Source organism: Leguminivora glycinivorella, chromosome 6, assembly GCF_023078275.1.
Source record: "Leguminivora glycinivorella isolate SPB_JAAS2020 chromosome 6, LegGlyc_1.1, whole genome shotgun sequence".
NCBI lineage: Eukaryota > Metazoa > Arthropoda > Insecta > Lepidoptera > Tortricidae > Leguminivora > Leguminivora glycinivorella.
Window position 1 is genome coordinate 16,932,051 of NC_062976.1, and position 11,272 is coordinate 16,943,322.

Here is an 11,272-nt window from a genome sequence, read left to right on the forward strand (position 1 = left end):
ATTTCAATTTTCAAATCATATTTTGACGACCGGTCTGGCTCAGTCGGCAGTGACACTGTGCCTGCTAAGCCGCGGTCCTGGGTTCGAATCCCGGTAAGGCCATTTATTTGTGTGATGAGCACAGATATTTGTTCCTGAGTCATGGATGGTTTCTATGTACTTATATGTATAAGTACCTATGTAAGTATTTATCTATTTAAGTATGTTGCTACGTTTAAAGGCGGGGAAGTAGTAAATTAAACAAAAGATCTCACTTCACAAATTTATTCCGCTTAAACCGTCGCAAGCATTCGAAACAATCGTCGAAGGGTCAAAGTCCGTTAACCGTCTGATTAATTTTACTCCCGGATTAAGAAAGCAGCTGTAGCCCACACGCTAGTACTTCCCTGGCTCCGCTATGTAGGTGAAGTGACGGAGTGCTGAAGAACGTCAGCCGTGACTGCCAGGGTCAGCACCAGGTCCTTGGAGTCAGCGTGATGGTGGTCTCATGGCCGGTGATCACCCGTACCATAGCACCCTGGAATTGTTTAAATCCGTCTAAGTATAAATCCACGGAACGACCCCGCTGACTGTGACCGGCCTGAAGAAATAGAAGCGCAGAAGCGGAAGAGAAAGTACTGCGTGATATTTAGTGGTATGAATGCCTTGGTGATGTTATAATGTCACAGTCAGACGGAGCTTACACAATAAGCAGTCAATAGTTAAACACTGATTCGAAAATTACAATTCTAATCCTGTTCTAAATTATGGAAAATTACATTAACATTAGCATTATAAGGGTTTCAAGCGACAATAAGCCTTTAAGTACACTACACTAAAGCAATCTGAAAAATCAAACAAAGGAAAGTTCGTTACAACATAACGGAAAATAACCGTTAAGCACACATTCAAATTTAACTGCTTCCTAACGACATTTAAAAAAGTTCAACACTTACCCAATTGGGGATTTAAACACTACTCATTTACATTTGAAGATATTAAACGATACAGATATCTATTAAAATATTAATCATTTGTCGCCGGCCACACGATAGTCACTGCGCAAGGCAAGCGAGCGTGCGCCGGCGACTGATAGCTAAATCTGACTGACCGCTCGGCTGAGGCGCGTCTCCGCGCGGAGAGAGGGTCCGCGGGGGGAAGGGACGCAGCCAACCGGTATACGTTTGACAAGAAAGAGTTGTCAAAGTACAGCGCGATGCAGATAGCAACAGCCGTTACAAATAAACAGTAATAATGTACGATTATTTAGTACGTACATTTTTAAAATTTATATGATTATAATAAAATAAGCCATTTAATTAACGAATTATTTTTCAATAACAGGTAACCGAGGTTACGTAACGTAACTACGTTACAATGTATATCGTCGCTTAGCACCCATAGTACAAGCTTTGCTTAGTTTGGGGCTAAGTTGATCTGTGTAAGGTGTCCCCAATATTTATTTATTTATTTATCCATATTAATAATATAAATGGGAAAGTGTGTGTGTGTCTGTTTGTTTGTCCGTCTTTCACGACAAAACGGAGCGATGAATTGAAGTGTTTTTTTTAAGTGGAAATACTTAGTTGAAGGGATGGAGAGTGACATAGGCTACTTTTTGTCTCTTTCTGACCTCCCGCTTCCCGAAAATGGGGGGTGGAAGTTTATATGGAGCATTCCGCAATTTTCGAATTGAACGCGAGTGAAGCCGCGGGCAAACTCTAGTTTATTTATATAAATATGAAATGCTAACCTGACTCGATAACGTTACAAATGAACAAATCGGCGATTTCTTACGCCACTATTGTCTCGCTGCAGTGCACAGGCAAAAGTGTTGTGAATAGATGCGCCTGGTCCGCTGTCCAATAAATATATTGTTTGGAGCGCGCCAGCTCAGATAAAGCAAGCTCGCGCCTCGTTCTGCCTCGCTGCGTTCGTGGACTCACTGCTGGCGGATTTCAGCTGTTACTGAAAAGTTATTTAGAGAACCTACATATTATTATATTACCAATATTACCAATTATCCACCCAGAAATGGCCGTTTCATGTCCGAGTTTCTGGCCCCATATTAGCTAGACCATAGACATACTTAGGAATTAGTATTTAATGCTCTGAGAGCTAGACGTAAACATGGCTGATTTCATCACTACATCCAGAAATGTCTACAAAATTGTAAGTCAAGTGTCAAAGTCGCGTCACGAAACAGGTCACTTATCAAGCCAGGCAAGGGGACTGGTTTTGAACACCCGACTTAGGATCTTAGATCTCGTCCTAGGGCGGCTAAATATGTAGAATGTCACCCTAGGGGTGACATTTTTTTTCCTTGGGAAGGTGCCAGTGCCCGGCAAGGATCTGAATAAAAAGCGTTCGCGATTATGGATGCACCAGCGATTATAGATGCGTAAGATAAACCCAAAAACTAAAAATATAACATAAATAAAAATAGTATAATTATCGCTCAGCTAGCAGTGGCGGCGCCGCGGCCGGCCGGTGTCAGCCGAACGCGGAGAGCTTGGCGTTTGCACATTATGACTTTGTGGACGCTGCGCGGATTATTTTATCGGCCCCGATGTTTTTCGGCTGGAGACAAATGATTAAATAGGAATTACCTAGGTCTGTGATTCATGGCATGTTGTTCAATTTCGATACTTTAAAAAAATACGTCGGTTCTATTGCAGGTTAGGTATACCAAAATTGCAAACTCGCCAGTAACAGTAGCTACTTTTTACTTAGGAAGGTAAGGCCATGGCCAAGGGTCTGCATAAAAAGCATCAGCGATTGAATATTATTGAGCATTATTTATGTATGTATATATAGATAAAACTAGTTAGGCAAATTTAGGTATATGTATATAGTTCCTTGTTATTTCACTACTTAACTGTTTTTATGACCCTGCGCCAACACGATCTCTCGGTTTAGCCCATGGTTGACTGGTAGAGTATGCCTGCTAGCATTAAGTCCGCCCTTTGTACTTTGTTTTGAATTGTGCAATAAAGTTTAAATAAATAATATCTAAATAAGTTGAACATAAAAACCAAAAGTGCATAATTTTAAAATGGTAAACCGCTCAGCTAGCAGTGGCGGCGCCGCGGCCGGCCGGTGTCAGCCGAACGCGGAGAGCTTGGCGTTTGCACATTATGACTTTGTGGACGCTGCGCGGATTATTTTATCGGCCCCGATGTTTTTCGGCTGGAGACAAATGATTAAATAGGAATTACCTAGGTCTGTGATTCATGGCATGTTGTTCAATTTCGATACTTTAAAAAAATACGTCGGTTCTATTGCAGGCTAGGTATACCAAAATTGCAAACTCGCCAGTAACAGTAGCTACTTTTTACTTAGGAAGGTAAGGCCATGGCCAAGGGTCTGCATATGTCTGCATAAAAAGCATCAGCGATTGAATATTATTGAGCATTATTTATGTATGTATATGTCGCAGTAAGATAGATAAAGCCGTTATATAGTTATAACCCTAGGGATATAATTATATGTCGTAACATAGTTAAACGAAAGCGATTTATTGCTATCTTACTAGGAATATAACTATAATACGTTACTAATTTAGTCAAATAGTTATATGACTGGATTCAGTTTAGTGAAATGATTGTAGACAGGAGTGCGGTGGTGCGGCGGAGGTATAGTTATAACCCTAGGGATATAATTATATGCGTTTAACAAACAAACCACAGTGAAGAATTGTTTAGGGCAAGAATTTGTTAATTATTTCCAATTCAATGTGCTTATTGTCTCTAAATACACAAACGGATGGACAGAGTCGCGACATAAGGGTTCCTTTTGATTTTTTTTTGGTATAGAACTATAAAGAACCGAGACTCCCGGTTCCAGCCCCACTTAGAGACGTATTATAATTATATCCCCAGACTAAGTTTAATCCAGTGATATAATTATATAACTAATCTAGTACCGTATTATAATTATATTCCTAGTAAGATGGTTATGAATCGCTTTTGTTTAGCTATGTTACGGCATATAATTATATCCCTAGGGTTATAACTATACCTCTGCCGCACCGCCGCACTCCTGCCTACAATTATTTCACTAGACTGAATCCAGTCATATAACTATTTGACTAAACTAGTAACGTATTATAGTTATATTCCTAGTAAGATAGCAATTAATCGCTTTCGTTTAACTATGTTACGACGTATAATTATATCCCTAGGGTTATAACTATATAACGGTTTTATCTATCTTACTGCGACATATATATATTAGATAAAACTAGTTAGGCAAATTTAGGTATATGTATATAGTTCCTTGTTATTTCACTACTTAACTGTTTTATGACCCTCAGACCAACACGATCTCTCGGTTTAGCCCATGGTTGACTGGTAGAGTATGCCTGCTAACATTAAGTCCGTCTTTGTTTTGAATTGTGCAATAAAGTTTAAATAAATAATATCTAAATAAGTTGAACATAAAAACCAAAAGTGCATAATTTTAAAATGGTAAACCGCTCAGCTAGCAGTGGCGGCGCCGCGGCCGGCCGGTGTCAGCCGAACGCGGAGAGCTTGGCGTTTGCACATTATGACTTTGTGGACGCTGCGCGGATTATTTATCGGTTCCAATGTTTTTCGGCTGAAGACAAAGGATTAGGGATTTTGGCAAAATATGGAGTGAGATTATGCATTAGTCCTACATAACACATTTTTTTCTGGCTACTTATTAACCGCCGCCCAAATCTCAAGGGAGGAGGTTCTCAATTCGTCTGTATTTTTTTTAAATGTTTGTTCCTCGAGATCTCCGCAGTTACTAGACCGATTCTCAAAATTTTCTTTTATGATTGAATGCATATATATATATATATATATATATATATATATATATATATATATATATATATATACAGATTGATCATTTTTATCACAACCCATTCTGATGATGGGATTTTGGAGAAATCGAGGGAACTCCGCAAATCTTAAGGGCATACATATATATGTCTACATAAAGTAGGTTAGTTTCATGTTACTTTACGTTACATGTTAAAAAAATATTTGGACGGGTTGCTTGGTACCTGTAGGTACTTAGTTAAGTACTATAAAGTAAAAAAATACTAAATTGATAATCCTGAATTCACAATCACAAATTAAAAGAAAACAACCATATACACAAAAACGATGTGTTCACCGTTCGGCATTGAAAAAACACCTAAATAAACAAATTATAGGAAACCAATACGATTTAGAGCGTCCCTCGAGACAGTCCCGTTCCGCTTGTCCGCCGCTACGGGGCGCATTGTCACCCTACATGCCGAGATGTAGGTAAACATAATGCTTTTCGAAAAGATATCGCAAGGAGAAAGAGATTTTTCTGGAATTGCATTTTATTAGGATATTTAAAAAAGTGTGAGTTCAATCAGTAGGGTAAAAATGTGGATTGACATGAAGATACAAATAAATAATTTTGAATTTTGAAAAAAAAAAGATATGTCATGTGGTTAAATGCATGAACGCATGTATAATGCGTTAAAATTAATGGGAAAAATTCACTATGAATTTATGTTTCATATCATGGGAAGGCGAACTTGTAATCATCTCCAGCACTAAATACCTAGCGGTCCGTTAGTGGACCTTATTGCAAAGGGATAGGAACCACTGATGGTCAGCTGAGGGTGTTGTTATTTATTTGTTTCGTAGTTGTAGTTTACTTTAATATGTAAGTAGATGGGGGTATACTCATTACACACTTGTTTTTGTTATTTTAGAGTGCATTATTCGCCAACAAACTGTCCACTGTCCACTTAAGTTTTCTTTTGTTATAAATAAATTTAAAAAAAATGTAGGCTGCAATTAATTGACGTCACGTACCTAGAATATTTGAGTTTCGCGACTTCTGTTTCAGAAGTAGGGTTCTAGTGTATGTAGGTAGTTGGCTATACAGTAAACGGATAATGTGTGATTAAGTAGGTAGATGTAAATTTACTTACCGACTTACGATTATATACTCTACTATTCTGCCATTAACAGATCATTAGTAAACACCCTGCGCTTAGAAAACGGCAGAAAGGTTCTTAATCACGATAAAAGTAGTAGTCGTATGTGTCGCACATTAATTAAGACGGGACGGTCCTAATTTATTCAGGTGACGTGGGGTCACCGCGCGACGTCCGGGCTTTGGGTGTGTGTCTCAAGTTGCCACGTCTAGTGTTGGACTTAGGAGTCCTGTCTCTAAATATATTATGAATACGTGGTTACTATACTGCTGTTGTATGCAGCTGCTCGTATACGTAGTAAGTGTTTACCGTTCCCAGTTAGGTAAGATGACATCAAAAAAAAAGTAAAAAAAAAGTTTGAATATATATTTGCGTAAAATCTTACTTCTAATTTAAGTAGCGAATATTCTGACAGAGAGACACGACTAACTGTTTAATAACCACAAAATTAAAATTATGAAAAAACCCCTGACATAGTGGACCGATTTTCATGAAACATGGCTAAGAACAAAACAAAAAAAAACTAAATCGAAATCGGTTGATCCGGTCGGGAACTACGATGCCACAGACAGACACACACACAGACTGAGAGACAGACACGTCAAACTTATAACACCCCGTCGCTTTTGCGTCGGGAGTTAAAAATATTTCCAATTATCATCAATAATCATCATGATAGCCTTTAATCACCAACTGCGGGGCATAGGCCTTCGTGGCATTACCTATGTAGGTCCTGGGCCAATCTCATCCTGCCGGCGTACCATGCTTCCAATTTTATCACTTATCCACGTATATAAGACATCTGTCACTCTCACACTGACATACTTGCCAAAGCGTGACAGAAGTCTTATCCACGTGGATAAGTGATAAAATTAGAAGCATGATACGCCGGCAGAAGATGCCCAGCGATTTCAGATATCATTCGGCGTTAAAATATTTTCAATGACGTCAATACCCAGAGAGAAAAATGAGTATAATTATTGTATAGTTTTGTATCGACAATCTTTTATCTTAAAGTTGTTCAAGATTCGAAACTTTTGTAGTGTTGTTAGACCCTCATCTTTTGACAACATATGTAATATCCCGCCTAGTTACCTACCGTCTAGTGTGTATCGTACCAATCTCGTATACTAAGTATGCTGCCAATAAGTTCTGTGCTAGTCGATATGTATCATGTCTTGCCTTAGGTACACCCTCTGTTATGTAGATGAGAAACTGCAAGCTGCAAGCAATTAAGCTGTAGCTCAATGTATGTATGGTAAATATTTCGAATTGAGTAAATTATGCTGAAATTGTTTCAGTTATTACATTCGAACAGTGCTTATAAGATGTCACACCGATATGGTACCGATCTGTCAGGATCAAAATAATAAGTGGCATTTTTGGTTAAATAAATGCCACCTTTGACACAACTAAATCAATATTGTATCGCTGGGGAATCTTATAAGCATTGTTTGAATTGAGCCCATATCCATATTAATATTATAAATGGGAAAGTGTGTGTGTCTGTTTGTTTGTCCGTCTTTCACTGCCGTGCCGTTTTGCCGAACGGAGCGATTTTTTAAGTGGAGATAGAAGAAGGGAATTATAGTGACATAGGCTACTTTTTAGGGTTCCGTAGTCAACTAGGAACCCTTATAGTTTCGCCATGTCTGTCTGTCCGTCCGTCCGTCCGTCCGCGGATAATCTCAGTAACCGTTAGCACTAGGAAGCTGAATTTTGGTACCAATATGTTATATCAATCACGCCGACAAAGTGGTAAAATGAAAAGTGGAAAAAAATGTTTTTTTAGGGTACCCCCCCTACATGTAAAGTGGGGACTGTTTTTTTTTTATTCCAACCCCAACGTGTGATATATTGTTGGATAGGTATTTAAAATGAATAAAGGTTTACTAAAATCATATTTTGGTAATATTTATATTTTCGGAAATAATCGCTCCTAAAGGAAAAAAAAGTGTCCCCCCCCTCTAACTTTTGAACCATATGTTTAAAAAATATGAAAAAAATCACAAAAGTATAACTTTATAAAGACTTTCTTAGGTTTAGTAGTTTTTGAGAAAAATACGGAAAACTACGGAACCCTACACTGAGCGTGGCCCGACACGCTCTTGGCCGGTTTTTTGCCTCTTTTTAACGCGAGCGAAGCCGCAGGCAAAAGCGAGTTTTCATTAGATCTAACCTAACAGGTGCTGTATTCTTAATCTGTTTTGTCGTAAAACAACCACCCATCTTAAGTTTCGACTGTAGCAATAAAGTGAAGTAATCCCACAGTGCCCACAATTGTAGTGGGGAAGCAAATGCAAGTCGCATACCTATGATTTAGTTGTTTTAATATCGAGCTCCTACTAAAATTTTATCACCTACCTACTACGAATTTCATCGGGAACCATATTAGATTTGGTATAAGTATAATATAACCGTATGTAGGCACATTTCAATATCCATATACTTGATATTAAATAACCACAAAATTAAAATTTTGAAAAAACCCCCGACCGCGACATAGTGAACCGATTTTCATGAAACATGGCTAAAAACACTCCCGACTAACTCAGCTTTCAAACGAAAAAAACGAAATCGAAATCGGTTCATCCGTTCGGCAGCTACGATGCCACAGACAGACACACACACAGACAGACAGACAAACAGACAGACAGACAGACACGTCAAACTTATAACACCCCGTCGTTTTTGCGTCGGGGGTTAAATAAAAACACTTTGGTTGGTTGCATTTTCTTGCCACTTATTTTAAAGATACTTGTAAATAAGGTACCTAGAAATATACAGGATGTAACATTAATGCCGGTGATCCATTTAAGAACATAACCGGTATCGAATAGCGGTTACGAATACCACTTCCTTTTTTTAAAACAAACACCATGAAAATTAAAGGTACTATAGAAGGTAAAGCCGTAGGATTTATCTTCGGCAATTATGTTACATAGTGTAGGTAGATACATTTATACATAATGACACTAACAAGTGATAGTAATTATTTAACAGAAAAGTGAAAGAATATTTTATAAATAGACCATATTACTCAATTGACGAATATTTCGCTAATTTATTCAATTAATTTGACATTTTTTTTCTTTTCTTCATCTCAATCTTTTAAATTGTATCTGTGACGTATTTTGAAATCTGTTTAATGTTAATCAGGTTTTTATCTTAAGATTTATATTAGCAAATAAATCAAATCAAATCAAATCAATCATACTTTAATGACTTAGTATAATACCTGTATAATTTGGTATTAAAAGATTTAATAAAAATAAAATGTAAAAATGTAAGTCAGTGTGTTTATAAGTTTATCTTAATTCATGAGTTGGTCTCCACGTAGGAATTAACAATTATATATTTTGTTAATAATATACTATTTTATATGTAGTAATATTGCAGCTTGTGTATAATACAATTAGTCTCATATTGCCTATTTAACATGCTTGAGTAATCCATACTAATATTATAAATAGGAAAGTGTGTGTGTTTGTTTGTTTGTCCGTCCTTCACCGCAAAACGGAGTTAGTTTAAGTGGAGATAGTTTAAGGGATGGAGAGTGACATAGGCTTCTTTTTGTCTCTTTCTAACGCGAGCGAAGTTTACTATAAAAGGAAACAGAAATGATATATATAACGCAAGTAATTTTCTACCATAGGAAACATCAACGTGAAAACTTCTAAATATCCGCGTGAAATATTAATTACCTGTCTAACCATAAACACAAAAAACAAGCAGAAATACAAAATTGATTTCCGACAAAAACTCGAGAATGTGTTGCAAAACGGCGGATTCTATAATGAAAGGCGAAAAAATCCCGATCGCCGCACGGACTTGAAAGCTACTTAGCGACCCCTCTCATACCAGCGACTTGCATTAAATGCATCTAAACCACCAGCTTTACTTTGCACTTTTTCGATACAGACATAAAGTCTACTCCTCCTTGCGGCGTGGTGTCCCGCCTACTTGGGGCGTCGCCCCCCTCTGTGGGCGCAGTGAGAGCGTTCACACGACACGCTCGCTTTAAATTTTTAATGAGAAGTACAATTGTAGTTGATTTTGACAAAAGTGAAATGGACAGTGTCATTGCGCGGTTCTGAAATTTCAGATATTTTAGGATGATGAAGCCGAATTTATACTTAGGAGAATTTAAATATGGTTCGTTGGCAAATTGTTGCAAAATATTATTACCATTCAACATAATTTTATAGTACCTACTCTCACTTCATAGCTTCATACTCATACTTGGCTATGGTTAAAAAAAATCTTACTTAACCATTAGAAATGTTGAGTGAAAATAGCGAGCTTCTTTTATTTCTCCATTTTTTAATTTTATCGGCTAAATAACTATGGGATTTTTTTTTAACTATTTCATGAATATATTATAAAAACAAGGAGTATTTATTGTTACCACAGTATGTATACAAAAATCTTATATCAGCAGTCGTCATATGGGAATCCCCAAAATATTTTGAAAAATATGTTATTTAGGTATTTTAAATGTTGTGCTGTTTTAATAACATTTTATTGTTCTATTAAAAATTAAATATGTCGTAAGCCTATATTCGGTATATTTATGTTTTTACTGCAGCAGCCACGACACAACACACTTACTTAAATTTTTGGCTGTGCTTAAAATTTTATTTTTTATCGTATATTTTATCCTCAGATAATGCGGAAAGTCAACGCATCCCTGCGAGCCGAACTTAATTAAATGTATGTTAATTTTTTTTCCTACTGGAATCATTAACAGAAAATACATAGGTAACTTTAGAATTTCTTAATAACGTAAAACGTAGAAAACATGGGAACAAAACTTATTGTCTTTTTTTTTTCTCAAAAATATAAATGAGAATAATCAGGAATATTATAAAACTTCAGTGAATCTCAAACAGTTGAAATACTTACCTAATTTTCAACGAATGACAGTTGAATTCATAAAAATAATACTCTAATATAGGTAATAAATTTAAAATACTCTTGTAACAACTAGATTTTTTATGATAAATAGATATTTATGTTATGATAGTACATTGATCTATATCCTGGTATCTGCAAGAAGCTGTGAAACCAAACGTTACTGATAAGTATCGAAACAAACCATTAAAAGTTGCGTACGAAACTGAAACTTTTATCGTCGTTTTCACCCTAGGCAAGAATTTATTCTATGGTCATAAGATAGCTAATTATTGCTGACAAATCGGGCTCACAATAAATCAGGCTCAATATTTTTCAATCATCACGCTCATTATTGTAAGAAAATGGTAGGATACTACATGTGTGTGTGGCATTTTTTTTTAATTTCAAGAAAGTGTAGAATTTTAGAAAATCGAAAAACTAAGA

At 36.6% G+C, this 11,272-nt stretch overlaps 1 long non-coding RNA gene across 1 annotated transcript; it reads right to left on the bottom strand.

The window, feature by feature from the left end:
- Positions 1 to 248: 248 nt before the first annotated feature.
- On the bottom strand, positions 249 to 1,341 carry LOC125227472. Its single transcript, XR_007177184.1, has 2 exons — positions 936 to 1,341; positions 249 to 517 (listed from the first exon to the last, which is right to left on the bottom strand). It is a non-coding gene; the product is annotated as an uncharacterized LOC125227472 (long non-coding RNA).
- Positions 1,342 to 11,272: the final 9,931 nt, after the last annotated feature.